This window comes from Mixophyes fleayi, chromosome 3 (assembly GCF_038048845.1).
Source record: "Mixophyes fleayi isolate aMixFle1 chromosome 3, aMixFle1.hap1, whole genome shotgun sequence".
Lineage (NCBI taxonomy): Eukaryota > Metazoa > Chordata > Amphibia > Anura > Limnodynastidae > Mixophyes > Mixophyes fleayi.
Genome location: NC_134404.1, coordinates 325,050,017 through 325,070,456, shown reverse-complemented (window position 1 = coordinate 325,070,456; position 20,440 = coordinate 325,050,017).

The window sequence follows — 20,440 nt, the reverse complement described above, 5'->3', positions numbered from 1 at the left end:
AGAGGACAGAAGAAGGAAAATATTAATAAATTAGTTGTGTTTGTTTCAATCTCATATTTCTGACTGCATAGGTACCTGTCAGTTATCATAGTGGAGGTGCCACTGACTGGTCTGAGTACCCTGAACACATCCAAAGAAAGCAGCGGAAATATCATCATCATCATTCATTTATATAGCGCCACTAATACCGCAGTGCTGTACAGAGAACTCACTCACATCAGTCCCTGCCCCATTGGAGCTTACAGTCTAAATTCCCCAATATAGACACTCACTCACAGACAGACAGACAGAGAGGGAGACAGACAGACAGACCAGGGTCAATTTTGATAGCAGCCAATTAACCTATCAGTGTGTTTTTTGGAGTCTGGGAGGAAACCGGAGCACCCGGAGGAAACCCACGCAAACACGGGGAGAACAAACAAACTCCACACAGATAAGGCCATGGTTGGGAATCAAACTCATGAGCCCAGTGCTGTGAGGCAGAAGTGCCTTTCCATTTCATGCACAGTGCAAAACAGGGGACATCATTTATTAAGTGCCGCTCAGCACTGCCAATACAGCTTCCCACTGTGCACCTTGATTTGCGCAAATGAGCCTAGATTTCCGCCAATGTGCAAAGATTTGCAGAGTATGATGGCCGCATTGGTGGAGAAGCAGAAGTTTGCACAGGCAGAGGGAAGAGATTGGGCATATCGTTACACCTCATCTAGCAGCACAATAGGGAGCAATATTATCATAATGAGATAAAGGGGTTGAAATGGTGCTTCTTAATGGTGTTCCTTGCCATGCACGGCCATTCCCCATTTGCAAAAAGATCTGAATTGTTCACCAGGTCACAGCAAACACAATTTGTCATAGACAGTTGCCAACAGTGCACTATGTAATAAATATAATGGACAGCATGCTCCACCTCGCCAAATTCTACACAGCTGCAGTGCTAGACAGCCCAGGCTGGTCTCTGCTATAACAAGGGGACCGCAAGCAGGGCTACTGCGTCTTTGGGAGTGGGATTAGGAACAAAAGACAGTGTACCCTCCCTCCCCCAGACGTTACCAGCCATGCAATGCAAATCACTGGGGCTCTTACCAGCCCCCTGAGCGGTGGGTGCCGGGGTAATTAATAGTGGCCCCAGTATAATAGACAGTCCCAAAGGCAACTGACCATAATGCAAAAACAGTAAAACGGGTCTCTCTCAGTCTGTGGTGTGGAGTGTAAGAGGGACCAGCTCTATGATGGATACAACACTGAATGAACATTGTAGGTGAGTATGGTCTAACCATACATCTGTCAGCATATCTGAATAATACACACTATGGGCACGATTCACCAAGGCACGTATCTGCAAAATCACTCTACGCAGAAGCGGAAGTTACAGTTGGTAACGCAGACCTGTTCCGCACAGCCTATGGCGTTTTGCCATAGGCAATATACAGTAGGGGCGTGCCAAGCTCGAGCATGGGCAGTCACGGCCGTAGCAAGCTCTTTAATAGTATTATGATGTTATACAATGTCATATAATGACCCCTTTACACCCCACCTATCAATAATTTGACCCCACCCCACCGTAAACTGGGCTCAAATAAATTGCATTGCCCCTTGGAAGTGTATAACCTCACTATACCTCTGCTGGGTTGCCAAAGTTAGGGCCAAATCAAATAAGTTAATTAACCCAGCCCCACAGCCCAAGGGGTCAGTATGGGGCTGATAACCTTTGGGAGATGGGGGCATACTGTACCCACCACCTTTGCCCCGGCAGTGACCACTCTAAGGTTGGTTTTCATTATATTGATTAATTGAACCCCACACTTGTGGACACTCTTATTATTATTATTATTTTTAGTATCCTTTATTTATAAATTGCTGACATGTTACCCAGCACTGTACATTGTGGGGATCATTACACAAACAAATTACATCCTGATCTTTAATAAGCTTTATTGTCTCATTGGCTTTGTACATTACATCAGAGGATGACGGTTTTGTATCACGTGACTTAACATAAACCCAGGATACACAGGTTACGTTGTATTCGGTTGGAGCAAATGGTAGCTCATGTTAAATGACCCCATACAAAGCTAATGTTGCCAAATACAAAGCAGACAATTAAGCTGTAAATGTTCCTCATCTCTCTATGAGAGAGAGATTGTTATTATGTATCATGTTGGTGTCAATAATATAAACTATTACTACAATGTATTGATCATGTTTTTTTAAATGATTGTCCTGCAGGGAGAAGAAGATGTTAAGGTAATTATTACACCTACTGCTGGTAAACTAGATCTACAAGGGTTGTATCACATGGATGATAGTAATTCGTATTTCTGATTTAAAGCAGTCATAAGATTATTATAAACTCTCTTGTGCACACAAGTCTATGCCGAATCACAGGTACTGCATGCTCAATGGAAGAGGGATGGTTCGTACCCGTTCAGCCAATCCCAAGAGGTTTCCCATGAGCCAGCCAATCACTTTGGAACTACTGGGCAACTAGTTGTGATTCGTTTCAAGAGTGACTAAAAAAAATACAGCATACAGGGCTACACTGGAAATCATTGTTGCCCTGCACTATATAATATAATATATAATATCATAAGTGCAATAAGCGCAAAGTCAACAGTTCCTGAAAATACAGTAACTTACATACTCTAAAGCAATGTAGTGTACAAACTTAACAACTCTATACATATATCTCTATGCATATCAGTGTGTCCAACTGTCCCTGAATCATCCCGCCACTCTCAGTGTGACAAGCAGGTTCAGGTGATAAAGATTAACTGCAGTGCATGGACAATTAATTAAGAAGGTCTTTTTGCATCCGCCCTATACTTTGTAGGGATATAATATAATGGGGCGAAAAATTGCCATTTGGAGTTCGAACAAAATATGTAATTGAACGGAGTGAAGCTAAAAATGTTTTTTCACTCATTAATCAGTAACATGTGCAAAACAGGGAATTGAAGGGCCACCCTGTAGTTCTGACAAGACATGGGAATTTGGAATATATGTGTGTGAGTGTCTTTATTAGCAACTTTTACGATAGGATTTAGTGGTCCTTAAATACTTGGCTTCGCTCACACACCACATGACTAATTTTTTTATATTTTCATGGTGTATATCTGTATAATTGTCAGTAACTGTCTGTTCAACTGTCAGTAAAGAAAAGACACTTTGATATGAGGAACACCGTAAACAAGAAACTTATTGGGGCTTTGCGGTACATATGGTCACTTGTTATGTTGTCTATGTTGGATAGCAATGGTTGGGGTCTATTTTTGAACCCATTGTGGTCACTATCTCTATGTATAGCTGCAAATCGCAGAGCTACAAAACTAAGTACCAAAGCAATTTACCCTGCTGTGAGAGTCCCGGCAAAACCCCCCCTCCTTTACAAAGCATTTTTATCTTCATTAACATAGCGCTTTCACCAGTGAGGGATGCAGCAAATCCGGAGAGGTTTCAGCTGGATCCAATTGAAAAAGACACGTAACGACACGCTGAGTTGACGTTGTTTTGTATTTTAATAAATTGACTAATGCTGCTGTCTCCATAGAGGTCTATGGGAACAACGGCAAGTTGTTAAGGCCAGAGAAACCTCTTTTTTTTTCTCCAGCTTTAACCCTTTGTTAAATTTGTTAAATAGGAAAAAACATTGAAAGAGGTTTTTGCCGGGATTAATGAGGGCATTTTGGCTTTTCACCGCTTGATAAATAGACCATGTTATCTTTTAGCAAAATGATTGTGTGCTGAAAAAAGAAAAGTTTTCTCCTGGTGCAAAACAGGTTTGTTTTCAGCAGCCGGCTTGGTATTCGACCAAGGTTTCATTGTGTTTTCTGTCTCAATGCAGTTCACTAATTAAGTATAGTATATGAGCATGGTATTAGTTAGTACATAAATGCAAACCTCATAAACTGTGATATACCGTTGTAGATGCACCACAGCGACAAACTGATTTCTCAGGGGATGTTTCAATGCACTGGGATTATAGAGCAGTTATGCAAAAAGTTTTATGAAAAATACATGTATTTAAATGAATCAGATTAATGAATGTTTAGTACACATAATATAGAAATGTTTGGTTATATCTGACTGAAGAGTGCATAATCCAGAAGCTAGGGAAAGCTGGCGTACTGTAGTCTACAATGATTTGCTTTTAAATCTCCTGCTGCTTGGCTCCAGGCATTGATTAAGTCCATACATGCCCACTCTCCTGAATTCCAGGTAGGTCTCCCGGACTCCCGGCAGGGCAGGCAATTCTCCCGCAAACTGCCCGTAGGGAATCTAAATGAAGTCATTTGCGGTGAATCGCCACGCCCCTAGCGGCAAAATGGTGATTCTGTCACGGGGTGGGGCCATAATAATGCTCCTCCCCCTTCCACCCTCCCACAACTATGAATAAGCCATCACATCAGCCAGGCAGCGGAAGATTTGAAAACAGTGATTCTAGTGGAAGAAGCAGTGCTGTCTGTATAAATAACAAATACCAAAAGATTAAAAAAATAAACTTTATTTATTTAAATAAGCTAAATAGTATATGTATATATTAAATATTATGCAGCTAAAAGATTAATAGTTAAAAATAATAACATATTTATAATAATGATACATAAAAATACTGTATATGCATTTACCTTGATGAAATTTAACATAAGCTCTACTTTCTTTCTTTCACTTCTGTCTAACCAGTTCATGACATCTTCCAGATATATTTGTGAAAGTTACTACTAACAATGTTATTTTTACCACAATACAGCTTTCTAAAAAACGACACAAGGCGTAATTTACGATGCTGGAAAAAAACGAGGCACTGCAGTGTGCTTTACTTAGCACAGTTTGAGTCTATTCATCACGGATGAATAGATTTATTCCTCGGTTCTTGTCATTTCTGTGCTCAGATATTTACCTTGACAATTGCAAATTGTTTATTGGCATTTGAGTACTCATAGATTGCAAAACTTTAAAGAAACACAAAGACTAAAATACAAGTAGTGGGGGTGTATACGGTGGTATGCCATACCGCCACTTTTCCGACTGCCTTCATTGTAGCCCCTCCCTGTAACTCCTGATAGGAAGTGTGGTTGTGCTGGTCTAATGTCTGGTACAACCCCAGGGCTGGGCCACCCTGGGAGGGGAAACTCTCCAGGCAAGTCCCAGGCCTCTGGGCCTGTCCTGGGAGACAACTCCCAGGTCCAAACAGTAGAGCGTTCAAAACCTAAAGTTATTTCTCAGCCAGGTAATGTAGTGACTGTCACCAGAGCAAGTGCCGTGATCGTGGAAAAAGAAAAAGATGAAGGAAAGAAAGCGAATGTGACACAGAAAGTAAGTGCAGTTACTAAACAAGGCAAAGGTTTGAAAAGTCAAACTAGCAGCCAACAAATGAAACAGCAAATGCGACAGCTTCAAAAACAAAGGGAATGCAGTAGCCTCAAGAACAAATGCAAAAAATACAGGAAAAACCAAAAGAAAAAGTACACAACTAAAACTGAAAAGAGCACATGATGGGAAACACTGAGCATCAAACTCACCTGAGGGTATATTTACTAAACTGCGGGTTTGAGAAAGTGGAGATGTTGCCAATAGCAACCAATCATTCTAGTTAGCATTTATTTAGTACATTCTACAAAATGACAGCTAGAATCTGATTGGTTGCTATAGGCAACATCTCCACTTTTTCAAACCCGCAGTTTAGTAAATATACCCCCTGTTGTGCAAATGACACCGTGCCCCCCAGAGACAGAGGTGAACATTTTTTTAAAGACAGACTGTGCAAAAAAAACAGCAACAGCAAGTGCTTGTACCCAGCCTGGTGCGCTCAGGTCACACTCGATCCCACTTAGGTGGAGGTGACTAATAAGGTGTCAAAGCCTGTGTCCGTGGATCCCACTAAGCAGCAACCTGCAGAGAAGCCCTGGGTGCCAGTGAGGCAAAGTGCTGGTAAAGCTGCAGCTACAATATTCCCCGGATCCAGGCTGCAATCTGGAGATCCTGACCACATAGGAGCAGCAATGATGGTGATTACAACTTGCAAGACGCCACAAACTTGTATACTTGTCGCTGAGAGACAGGTGGCAGGAAGGAGCAGTGATATAGGAAATATGGACATGACTAAGGGAAGACATTCTCCAAGGCCAGAAACATCAAAGAGGCTGAGTGGTTTTAAACAGCTAGGAGAAATCTCAATGCAGAGTAACAGTCTTAAAGGGGCAAAGTATGCACCTGAGCTGCACCTAGCAGATATAATCCCTGCACTTGTAAAAAAAACAACAAAAAAAATGGCGGCTTTAAAGAAAACAAAGCTGACAATACAAAAACAGATTGAATATTTTTACAAGCTAAAAGCTGCAAATCCAAGCAAAGAAGGTTTATATGATTGCAAACTAGAATGATTGTTGCAAAAATCTTGTTTTCTAGATTAGTGTGTCTGTCTCCAGCATTATTATCAGGATGTCAGTTTGGCACAGTAAAAGTGATCCTGACACAAGTTAGTTATTGGACTCCTGAATAGACTTTGTGGGGCCGGTCACAGCTGGACATCCTTGCAGCCCAAGGCAGCATTTTGAAGGCCTATACAGATATATAGAAATATGAGCTTCCAAGGAAAATGCCTTCATAGTTCATATTTTTGAAAATCCGGGTGGCACTCCATTCTGAGGAGCAGAAATCACACCAGGGCTGTGAATGACAGGTACGGGTGGTATCCGGGAACAGCTAAAATCACATATCTTTGGGAAAGATGTGTCACAATTTCAAAATGTCATCATGTTTGGTAATAAAAGATGGACAGATTCATTAGGGATTTATTAATAATGAAAATGTTTCTGTGTGACATTCCACAGAAAAGTTAGATCACAAAATAGAATTGGTTAGTAAATCAGGCAGCATGCAAATGGTGATTGAAAAAAGTGTCACAGGCCACAACCCCCTGAGGGTAGAAAGAGGTATGAAAGTGTCTTTAAATGGCTGAGACAAGGTATAGCAAATTGTCAGACTTTTTTGGAAAATAAATTCACATTGATAAGCTGTCCATCTTCCTAGTCAATTTCCCATGGCACAGATTATGCAACTCAAGTAAGTGCTAATCTGAATATAACCCCTTTTATTTTAAACTGTTTTGCTTGTGTATGTCAATCTATTAATTGTTTATTCATTATTTGTATATCTGTATGCCCTGTACTTTTGTATATTAAATCTATAATTTAATATGTTGCGACCTTGATACTCTAACAAATCCATTAGCCGCTTAAGAAGAAAATAGCTCTGCCGAGTTAACCCTTTGAATGCCAGTGTGTGATTTGTTGGTACATTTGATTAACAAGCTGTGTGTGCTTGCAATTACATTTGTGTAACAGTCTGGAGGTGTGAAGAGTTAACCCTTTGTTTGCTGGTGTGGGTCTTGCTAGTCTGTGAGCAGCTGTGTGCCAGTGTGGGCCAGTATATTGGGGGTCCTATTGCCCATATTCAATAGGTGGTGACAAACCTAAAGTGTGTGGGGGTGTGAGCGTTGTTTGTGGGCGATTCAGAGAGAGTAGAGTGAGAGACTGCGGGCTGGAATTGTGTGTGACCTCATACAGCTTTCACCTCAAAATCACGACAGCTGGGAGCCTGTTCGTGTTGGATGTGGGAAGTATTTTGGTGGTCTAGACAGGGCTAAAACCTTTGATACAGTAGATCATGATTTTCCGTGGGCAACTTTGTCAAAGTACGGTATCCTGGGATAATTTGTTGATTGGTTAAAACCTTTATATAAGGAGGCGGAGAGTTTCCCTCTGATTAATGACTGGCAGGGTGACACTTTTAGAGTTGAGACGAAGGTGAGGCAGGGTTCCCCCGCTCTTGTATGTCTTTACCATCGACCCATTTTTGAGGTTGTTACAAGTTTGTGGTTTTCGAAGGGTACCTGTCCCCCACTACTTGCCTCTGACTGTGGTTACATATACAGATGATGTGACTGAAGTGGTGTCTGAGTCGTGTGAAGGCCAGAGGCTATCTGCGGCCATCAACCTTGAAAAGAGTGAAGCTTTCTGGTCACTGCAAGGTGATTCTGATTTTGATCTGCCTGAATTTGCAAAGGCCTCCTCCCATATTAAGATCTTAGGGGTGAAATTTGGTAAGGAAAATAATGCCAAGTTGAATTGGGAGGAGAAGTTGGAAACCATAAATGCAAAGGTTCAGCAATGGAAAAACTGGTGGCTGACCTACAGAGAAATGATTACAATGTTAATTTCTCTCCTGGTTCCTATTTTCTTGTAAGTTGCTGTAATTTTTCATTTACAAAATCTATTTCAACCAGACTCTCTAGTCTGTTATTCCAGCTTTTATGGGGCAACAGACTGAATCCAATAAAATGAGGGATCACTTCCCTACAGAGAAAAGACGATGGTTTGGATATGTTGCGTCCAAGGATTTTCTTTGAGTCGTTGTTTCTAAGAGTAAATTTTGGAAACTTGGACTCATATTCTCTGTTTGTATCAGGAATTGAATATTGCCTTTTGCAGAATCTTGGATGCGAGGTGGTGGTCTCAAGAGGGGTAGATGAATGCAGGACTACCTTCCATCATATCTGGAATCTGGTCTCAAGTCTCTGAGGAATTGGGGAATAGAGAACCCTTATATTGAGAATAAGTCAAGAAAAGAACTATATTTTAAAGTATGCAGGGACTTCTTTTGTTCCCAGTTTGCACTCGAGACTGTGTTGATATATCTTTATAGTACAAAGGTTTACCACCGCACCAAGTCGTCACTAAGCCAAGTATGAATAATTGATTATATGGTGACTATCATACCATGATATCTACATCGGTTGGTGCACCCACACGTTGAAATTGAATTGCAACCCATAAAAGAAGAGAGAGAATGTGCTTTTGTTGAAGCATTCACTGACCAATTTCTATACAAAATATAACCTTTCTTATAGTAAAATTAAAACCATGTTGTAGTTAAACTCACAAGTTTGAACTCCGGCCTACTAATTGTATCGGTTCTATGCCCTAAGAAGTCTTGAATTATAAAAATGAACAGTTGATTAGCATAGTGAGGCAAAGAAATCGACAAGGTTTTTAACTCGCTTTTTCAAGGTAACCCTTAGTTATTATGCAGAATTAGCCACAATGTATGAGTGAATGAGAGGGGTGTTGTTTAGAAATACATTGAATCCCTAGATGAAGTCTTATTGACTCTCCAACCACAGATGAGATACTTTGTAACCTAACATTTACTGCATACATTCGTGGATTAGGAAAAGTACAGCATTTAATGATTATAAGAGTAGCTCAGAATTCAATGGTCGATGTCGACCAGGTAAGGAATCTTCTGTCTGTCCTGGCATTCTCATCACAGGAATACCATCTCGGTTAAGCTCCTAGACCCAGGGAAGTTAACTGGCAATGCTGTGAACAGTCAATGCAGTTGCCATGTATATTCTATAGTGATCTCTGTGCCCTCCTTGGTGCCAGCAGCTGTCAGTGAACTTAGGGAACAGCTGTCCTGGCTCCTTTTGCAGTGAGCATAATGGGAAAAAAACAGGCTATGCAAAGATTCTCCAACCACTAGAGTGCATGTGCAACATGAAGGCAAAAGCCTCCTGTGGAACGAGACATGGAAAGATATTTAGTTGTGATGGATGGTGAAGGACTGTTGAAGTTTTCTGCACTGTAATGTTTTGTTATTTCGGCAGTGACTGGTTCATCTTTCACGTCTCTGCTGTGTCTCCTCATTCCAACTGTGCTGCATCACCTGTAGCTGCACAGAAATGCCATTTGCCAATTGACTCCTAACTATAGCCCCCTGTTCCCACCAGTTGTTATTCCGTTACCTTCTGTATCATGTGTTCTCCACACCTCTTATATTGTAAGCTCACTTGAGCCATCTTTACCTTCAGTTTCAGATTCTTATATGTAATTTGTGTCATGTCATGGTCCCTTCAATGTACAGTGCAGCTTAACGTTCCGGTGCTTTATAAATATAAAAATAAAAGCTACCTCGCTATTTGTAAGGTTCCGTCCAGATCTGCTCATGATCCTGAGCAAATCCCCTCTGATATCGTGCCACACAAGTTCATTGTGACATTAAAACAGGCACTTCTTCCTTGTAAATATTTGCAGAACTTTGCTTGTTATTAGCCTGGTCAGTACTTGGAACCAGGCACGGGCTGACGTTCATCAGCCCGGGGGGCACACGCCGCACAGGCGGCCGCATCACATGACACGTGATGTGGCCGCGTCATCATTGAAATTACTTCCGGGGAGCGGGCGGCCCTAACAGCCGTGATTCTGAGCGGCCCGGGGGGGGCGATGCCCCCCTGCCCCCCGGCCCAGCCCGCCCCTGCTTGGAACCATAATTGGCAACTGGCAATTGCACAGAGTATAATAAGTATTGTTATTTCATTATGTATTCCTCACTTTGGCTGACATTTTAAGAGACCACACAATGTTGTGGTTTCAGAGCATTTTTTTGATTGCATGTATCTTGCTTGTCCTTGGAAGCAGCAGAGAATAGACAGGATTAGCCTTCTCATAATTCATCATGTAACTGCCAGTAATCATGTGAATTCTCTGGCACCAAATATCTCAGGTGTTATTATGTCTGTAGCAACCTATTTTCCCCTCAGGGTGAGCCTTTGTGTACTTTGGAACTTGTTGAACTAACAGGGAATACGGTGACTAGAACTAAGCAAAGCAGGTCAGTTATTAGTATACAGAAGATTAGAGACATAGGGCTAGATTTACTAAGCTGCGGGTTTGAAAAAGTGGGGATGTTGCCTATAGCAACCAATCAGATTCTAGCTTTCATTTATTTAGTACCTTCTACAAAATGATAGCTAGAATCTGATTGGTTGCTATAGGCAACATCCCCACTTTTTCAAACCTGCAGCTTAGTAAATCTAGCCCATAATGGTAAAATTATCAAGCTGCGGGTTTGAAAAACTGGAGATTTTATCTATAGCAACCAATCAGATTCTAGATATCATTTCTTTAGTACATTCTACAAACTGACAGCTCAAATCTGATTGGTTGCTATAGGCTACATCTCCACTTTTTCAAAACCGCAGCTCAATAAAATTACCCCATAGAAGCAGCTAGAAGGATAGTTGCAGTTATTGGCAGGCTGGATTTTGACAGCAGTAAAAATCTCAGCTCAAAGGCAAAGTCAATGGGAAATCTCAAAATCAGGACATGTGCATCTGACAACACAATCTCCTGTACCAGTGACATTACTTATCGGTAGACCCTCCCCTTAAACTATGTAACTTTCAGGCTGCTGTTACCTGTCAGCCTCCATTTTTTTCCTCAAATAATGGCACTGCTCCTGTTACATGCAGTTTTTTTCTCATTAACATAATCACATAAGTGATCAGATCACAGACACCAAGATAATCAGCACACTCAACACCTTTGTTCTGTCCTCACTATAAACTTCCCTTTGTCCTGAGTAGAATCAGACAGACAGCATAACCACTCCTACTTTAATAATCCAGTCTAGATGTGAAGATCTGAACAGTGGAGTTTATATAAGTAGTAAAGAACATGTGAGATCAAGCGGCAAAACTGTAATAAATAAATCATAGAATGTAATCACAATATGAACAGATGTAATGCAATACAAACATGAAAATATGGCATAACTGTATAACTTGACAGAATATCTTACCATTGATGCTGTGCTAAGGGGAGGAATGTACTGCATCTCTGACTTAGCATGTTAGAACTAAGATGGTGACCGCCTGTCATTACCCAAAGTGCATTGAGAACTAACTACGGCATCCTGAGTGTTCAGTTTAAACTCATACTAGGCTGGCCACTAGATAGAGTTTACACAGAAAATAATGCATGTGTAAAATAACAATGCTGAAGGCATATCAACCTTCAACAGTCTGCACTGCTGTCAACATTCTGATGATCTGATTGGCTACAAGTTGTTCTTTCCCCACCCACTTAGAAACTAAAGACATTGCGGACAAGCATGAGAAAAAGAGTGAATACAATAAGGTGTCCCTACCCCAAATAGACCTTAAAAATTAGTACACACTTAGACATGCCTCAGATCCATCCACATCCCCAATCTTACTATAAGTCGGCGGTTCCCAAACTGTGCGCCGCGGCTCTCAGGAGTGCCGCGGCGCTGTCACTGGGGTGCCGCGGGCCAGCCATAAAAAAGAAAGAAAGAGCACATAAACTTACCAATCCGCCGGGCGCCGGGACCCAGCAGCCTCCTCTCTCCCGCAGCTGTCACTGAATATCGACGTCAGTGACAGCGGGCAGCAGAGGAGGACAGAGGACAAAGGGCAGCAGAGGAGGACAGAGGGCAGCAGAGGAGGACAGAGGGCAGCAGAAGAGGACAGAGGGCAGCGGAAGAGGACAGAGGGCAGCAGAAGAGGGCAGAGGGCAGCGGAAGAGGGCAGAGGAGGACAGAGGGCAGCAGAGGAGGACAGAGGGCAGTAGAGGAGGACATAGGGCAGCAGAGGAGGACATAGGGCAGCAGAGGAGGACAGACTGCAGCGGAGGAGGACAGAGGGCAGCGGAGGAGGACATAGGGCAGCGGAGGAGGGCGGAGGAGGACAGAGGAGGACATAGGGCAGCGGAGGACAGAGGGCAGCAGAAGAGGACAGAGGGCAGCAGAGGAGGACAGAGGGCAGCAGAGGAGGACAGAGGGCAGCAGAGGAGGACAGCGGGAAGCAGAGGAGGACAAAGGGCAGCAGAGGAGGACAGAGGGCAGCTGAGGAGGACAGCGGGGCAGCAGAGGAGGACAACAGGGAAGCAGAGGGGGACAGCATGCAGCAGAGGGGGGCAGTGGGCAGCAGAGTGACAGAGGGCTGCAGAGGGGGGCAGCGTGACAGAGGGCTGCAGAGGGGGCAGAGTGCCTGGATGCAGAGGGGGCAGTGTGACAGAGGGCAGAGGAGGGGGACAGAGGGCAGAGGAGAGGTACAGCGTGACAGAGGGCAGAGGAGGGGGACAGCGTGACAGATGGCAGTGAGAGGTGACAGAGGGCAGAGGGGGCAGCATGAGAGGGGGCAGAGTGACTGGATGCAGAGGGGGAAGTGTGACAGAGGGCAGAGGAGGGGGAAAGTGTGACAGAGGAGGGGGACAGTGTGACAGAGGGCAGAGGAGGGGGACAGAGGGCAGATGAGGGGTACAGCGTGACAGAGGATAGAGGAGGAGGACAGCGTGACAGAGGGCAGAGGAGGAGGACATCGTGACAGAGGGCAATGGAGGAGGACATCGTGACAGAGGGCAATGGAGGAGGACATCGTGACAGAGGAGGGGGACAGCGTGACAGAGGGCAGTGAGAGGGGGCAGAGGGGGCAGCGTGAGAGGGGGCAGAGTGACTGGATGCAGAGGGGGCAGTGTGTCTCGATGTAGAGGGGGCATTTTTGCATACAACTAAATAAGTATTTCTGTCCTGACCTAAATACTTATTACATTTTTTTGACCCAACTACTTCTAAAACAGGACTGCTCAGTAATTATTTTGGAGGGGTGCCTTGAAAAAATTTGGAGACTCTAAGGGTGCCGTGAACTGCAAAAGTTTGGGAACCACTGCTATAAGTGATTACCATAGAAAAGGTCATGGGGGTTTCAATGGCAGAAAAGGCAGAACACATGTGCAAAATTGCATAAGAATGACCAAAATGTCATTCTGAGCCTGATTTATGGAGTGTGCTGGATGTCTTGACTTTCCCTTGATGCTCTACCCAATGCACCAAAAAAATGTGGTTCTCTGACAACCCATGAAAGAAATTGAACGAGACCCGAAGAAAGCCAGTTTTGTGCTGGTGCAAATATTAAATCCTTTTAGTGGAGTGAATCTAGATCAACGCCCATAAAAATGTGCCTTCTCTACACCTTTATGTTGTTTTAATCATTGTGCTCCATGAAATTAAATCTCGTTGGTGCACATATATGCAGGAGTAGGCACCGGTATGCCAGCTCCATATTTAACAACAAACTCCTCCCCTAAACAATCTTCTACTCAACAAAAATGCTGCCATCTTGTTTTTGAAAACTATGCGCTTTCGAAGAAATCAAGATAAATCTGTGCTAATGGAGGCACAGGACAGGACCAAAGCTAATTCTGCATTGTGGGACCGAAGATTCAGGTTGGGGCCAAAACATATTCTGCGTTACTCCTTGGCAAAGATAAACTGATACCAGTGTCTCAATTTATGAGCACAATTTATTACCTCTATGTGGGGAGATTGAAATAGCCTGTGATCCTCTCACAATGAGGCACATTTATCAACACTCGCAAAATATAAAAAATAGTTTTCAATCCTTATCGCATTGATAAGGATTGAACTATTTCTCATATTTATTAAAAAAGCAACACAGGAACAGCAGTTCTAAAAAACTGCTGTTCCTGTGAAGTGGAAAACATACTTACCACTGCCTCTTCGTTCCCAAAGCAGCATGCGATGAACGGGGCTCCTCTTCTGAATCCAGTGCGCATGCGCCGAGTGAAACTCTCGGGCATGCACACAGACATCTCCGCTCTGTCTCTGCAACTATAGTTGCAGAGAGTGAGCGGTGAGTGGCAGGGAGGGATCATGTGATCCCTCCACACATGCGCTGTCCAGCTCTGCTCTTCGGAGCAGAGCTGACAGCACTGAAATCTTTCAATTATGATAATGTACGCTAGCTTCAGCTGGCGTACATTATATGACAAGTTACCGTAAAAAACATTTTTTTCATAACTTGTTAGATAGCGGTTAGGAGCAGTCACCATACTGTAGAATGGTGACTGCTCCCAAAAACGAAAAGGAATGCAAAGCAGCAGATATCCACGATATCTGCTGCAATGCACCCTTCTTAAATATGCGAGACACACAGAGGGCCATGGATTGTACGGTAAGTGCACGATAGTGCACCATCACTGTTTGTTAAATATGCCCCAATGTGTTTCACTGCTCATTTACCCCGATTGTAACACAGAAAACATCGGCCAGAGACACATCATGCAAGGCTCCTACAGGATCTCACGGCTAATTAAACTTCCCCCATGTGTGTGCTCCTGGATAGATATGATCATTTAGCCTGTAGCAAATCATTTAGTGCCTCACATATTAAATTGCCACATGGAATTTGTGTTTATTGCATAAATTGTGTCATTTCCATGCCATTATAAAACCAGTCCTTCAATGTGTAAACAATAATAATATAGAGAGATAGGCAGTACTTGGCACTGGTGACGAAAAGAAACGTGATACATAAACATTGCAGACATATGGCAGAAATTAAAGGTTGAAAAAAAAAATAAGCACAAGAGTAAGAAAATCAACAACACAGATGCCAGAGGAGAAACGGGAGAGAAGGAATACTGTGAGGTTAGAAAAATGAATAATAACATTCTGACTCAAACTATTAAATAGAAACTTTAGACAGTTTGCAATACTTCAGCACTGAACTTTCCTTGGCTTTGTGAACCAGTTCTCCATACCAAACATTTGGGTTCTCACTCACTTTTTATATTTTTTATTGATCTTACAAAAATGTAAGCTAAAGTTATAAAAATACAACAAAAAAAAATACCTTCATGCCATGTGCATTCTTCAACATTTCAAAATATACAAAAAGGCTAGTAATATATAACAGTAATTGTTCTTGGAAGAGAACTCCGTGATATGTGCAACGTTGATGCCAAGAACGGTGTTTTACAGAAGAGGGAATAAGTCAGATCAGATGTTTCCAGACAGTCGTTTTTTTAAGGACCACTATGTTTAAAGTGCAAATTGTCATATATTAAAGACCTATAGTACTAATAAATAACAAGCATATAAATAAAAATTCCAGGCACATGTGAGCACATGAGTAGGAAGAATTTTACACATTAGAGGCCTGATTCATTAAGGATCTTAAATGAAGAGGTATCTTATTTCAGTCTCCTGGACAAAACCATGTTACAATGCAAGGGGTGCAAACTAGTTTTCTGTTTTGCACATAAGTTAAATACTGACTGTTTTTTCATGTAGCACACAAATATCAACTTTAAATTTCAGTGTACAAATAAGCTATCAAGTATTTGTGCGTTACATGAAAAAACAGTCAGTATTTAACTTATGTGCAAAACAGAAAACTAGTTTGCACCCCTTGCATTGTAACATGGTTTTGTCCAGCAGACTGAAATAAGATACCTCTTCATTTAAGATCCTTAATGAATCAGGCCCCAGTTTTTCTGTCCAAAAGGAGACAAACGGGCATGGGGAATCCTCAGGATCTAAGAAGACTAATAATAGAGGACAATTGCTTGCAATATGCATTGTCGCTAAAGAGGACCTTCACATAGCGCACACATACACATATGGGCAGCACGGTGGCTATGTGGTTAGCACTTCTGCCTTACAGCACTGGGGCCATGAGTTCAATTCCCGACCATGGCCTTATCTGTGAGGAGTTTGTATGTTCTCCCTGTGTTTGTGTGGGTTTCCTCCGGGTGCTCCGGTTTCCTCCCACACTCCAAAAACATACTGGTAGGTTAATTGGCTGCTATAAAATTGACCCTAGTCTGTGTGTGTGTATGTTAGACAATTTAGAGTGTAAGCCCCAATGGGGTAGGGACTGATGTGAGTGAGTTCTCTGTACAGCGCTGCGTAATTAATGGCGCTATATAAATAAATAGTGATGATGATGATGACCAATGTTTTATCTACAATGATTCTACTTACAAGTGAAGGTCCGATCGGCTGGGCGATTCATGTGTACACACTATACACAATTTACCTTTAGATCTGTGTTCTTCATCTGGTACTGAAGTTGTTTAGAGACTGACAGTACAATATTCATTCATTCATTCATTCATATCACACTGTTTAACTGCCTTTTTATAGCCATCCACATGTCATTACGAATTTCGTTAGCTTCTGTGACTCTGACACAGTCTCAGAACGAACAAATGACTTATTCCATCTACAACACTCTCTACATTTCTTCACTGAGACATGTTCATTGCCGGCATCGGCTGATAAGATCATGACCTTGTCAACTCTATGGAGATTGTGATAGTGAGTACATAAACACTACATGATTGGAAGATGATTAGAATGAGATTATTAAACAGCTTGACCAACTAAATGAAATGACGATCGGCACTTTTGAATGACTGTCGTTCATCGCGTAAGTATACACACTGATGCGATATGTGGCCGAGCGGTCGTTTATTATGTGATTGGCCGGATAAATGGCTGAAAAACCTCCTGTGTGTAACTAGCATTAACCCTCCTGTAATATTTAGTCAACCTGAGGTATGAGAGAACCTCCTTTTTTGTTTGTGGTATTGAGGCATCAATACCCCAAACGCCTGGACCTTATTCACTTATGGCTTCAGAATGTTTACTAGGTTCACTTGTGGCTTCAAATGTTTCCAACAATGTAGCCTTGATATGCGATTTAAATCTCCCTAAGGGCTCTTTTATTTAGGCTGGAAGGCCTACAGCACAGTAAGACTTGCTGACTGCTCAAAGGTTACTTAAATGAGCTTTCCAATGGACAATGATAAAATTACTATCTTAGGAAGGCTGCCATATAATTTTGAAGGACCAGAGATGTTGAGCCATGAGCTATTGGAAAGAATAAAGGGTACCATGGAAACAAAAGAACACTATTGCATCTGAAATAGTCCCATGGGGTTGTAAAGTCAGTTTTGTATCCATTTGAGCTCTAAAATGGAAATATATCCGGCAGACCCAAGACGGTCAAGCGCCTCATCCACCCATGGCATCAAGTATTCGTTAAATATGAAAACTCTGTTAACCTTACAAAAGCCAAGGCAAAATTGTCTCTTCCCATCAGGTTTTGGGACAAGAACAATTCAGATACACCCTTCTCTTGAGGTTTTCTCAATGTCTCCTATCTAGTAACAGATTTACATATGGGCTGAGTGGGCTGCAGTCAGGGGCCTCATAATCTAGGGGGGCTTCCGCTTCCTGCCAAAAAAAAGTTAAAAATTTACCATTCATTTTATTTCATTTGTAACAATAAAAATCAGGGGCATACTTAGGCCAAAATAATGTGTAAGCACAAATCTAAAGGAACACATTGATGGGAGTGCCGAACACGGTGCCAAACACACTCGCCCTTGAATCCTTGATTTGACTATCCAGGCCCGGTTGTTTAGTAACATTAAATATATGATGTATGAGTCTATGACTGTATAACACTTACACAAGTGCGTACTTACTGTTTAATAAAGTCCATGGAGGCTTTAAGTTCAGAATTAAATGGTAAAGTCAGCTATGAAGCAATACAAGTGTTCAGATCACTGTCTGTCATTATTGCGTGCATTTTTAAATCATTGTGAATCACAATAATATTTCTTTTTAACTTTTTGTAAAAATAATAATGAGTACGTGATATGACAGTGGTGCTAGTAAACGAAAGCGACAAAAAAAACCAAAAGGAAATGCTGTAGCATTTAAAGCTATTCACGCCATACGGCTTTGTACAGCAGGCAGACACAGCCCTACAGAATCCCTCAGATACAGAACCTTTGTGTTTACAAACAGAAGAAACTCAAGTAGACTACACTGAGCAGTCTGAGCAGACTGAAGTACAACTGGTTTAAATGCAGAACACAGCCTCCCAAGAACTTCAAGGAGAGCAGTTGTCTGTTGCTACCACTACAATGTACAGGAACATCTGTAGAAAGTGACAATGAAGTGACAGGACCTACAGCCAAGGAATTAACACAAGGCACTGAAGGAACATGCCACGAGTTAGTTACACCAAATGAAGCAGTTCATGCTTATTACCATCTTAAAGACTTGGAAAACAAAGCAAATGATCTCAATGAAAACCCTAGCATTGCAGACACAAAAATACCAACGGTTAATGCTACTAGTGATTTCAGAGACTATAATAATGTAGGTTTACAAACCACATTGAATAATGCATTTTAGGAAATATCATTCTGGATTGACAAATGCCCATCGGAATGTCAGCCCTGGGATGGACCTTTTACCAATTTGAAGCAAATATGCAAAAACCGAGCCCAGTTCTGCTCAAAGAATTTATTACATTCCACCAAAGTAAAGGGAGAGACCTACCCTCGACAATGGCTAGTGTCAGTCTTCCACAAAAGGTAAAGTCTACTGTTTGGTGTGCAAACTTTTTCTCTAACCAAACTACCACAACTACAGCTTTAGCTTGTACTGTAATGATTGTCATCACGCTTATCTTGTTCAAACCATGGAAACACTACAAATCCTACGAACTCTTTGCTAAAATACTTAACAAGAAAGCATGGTCAAGCGTTCACATCAAAACTCAAAGAGCAAATCAAACAGAGCAGGATTAGTGGAGGCACGTACTTCAGCAAGTTATGGCAGTGATTTGCGTTTTGGCAGAATGTGGCTTGGCATTTAGGGGAGATGATGAAACATTTGGTTAACCAAACAATGGTACCTTTCTTGGATTGCTTGGAATAATTGCCAAATCTGCTCCCTTCCTGTGTGCCCCCATCAGTATGGAGGTAAAGGCTCTGGTCAGCCATCGAATTTATCCAAAGCCATATGTGAAGAGGTTATCCAGTTGAAGGCTAGTAAAGTTTGAGAAGCAATACTGACCGATATCAAACATGTTATTTTAGTTTATCAGTGGATTCAACCCCTGATGTTTCATGATCAACTTACTGTTATTGTTAGATATGATTCCCCTAGTGATGGAATATACTTTCTGAGTATTATTTAACTGAAATAGATTCAGTTCAAAACTCCTGTGAACTTGAAATAGATTTCAGTAAATGTAGAGGACAATCATATGACATGGCAGCCAATATGGCTGGAAAGCATTACGGCATTCAACAAAAAATTCTGGAAAGGAACAAGCTTGCAAAGTTTATTCCATGCGCTGGACATTCCGTAAATCTAATTGGACGATCCGTAGTTGATTTGTGCCTGGATGCAGAGAATTGTTTTGGCATGACAAATTAACTTTATTGTTTTTTTCTCCGTTTCTACAAAAAAAATGGGCAGTGCTAAAAAATGGCTTGCCTCCTGAGTCAAGATTTCCTAAACATTTATCAGACACAAGACGAGTGTCTCACGCCAAAGCTACTGCAGCTATTAGTGAAATTTATGCTAACATTGTCCTCAGTCAAATTCACTGTGATGAAACTAGAAAAAGGAGATACTAGACGACAGGCTGATAATCTTCTACAGAAAATGGAAGAATATGAATCAATTGTCATGCTTCACCTTTGGACCCAATTGCTAGACCAATTTCATAAAGCTTTACTCACTATTGCAGTTCATATCAAACACTCGGGCTAATTTTGATGATATTGACCAGCAAGCAAAAATTTACTCTGCTGGATGTGCAAAACTGTCAAAAGGAGGCAGAGATTACGAAAAGACAATGATGGAACAGCATCCGAAGCCGTAGACAAATTTTCTCCAACAGTCATATTTAGCGTAATTCATTTATCCCTGCCATGGATGGTCTTGAACCCAACCTATACAG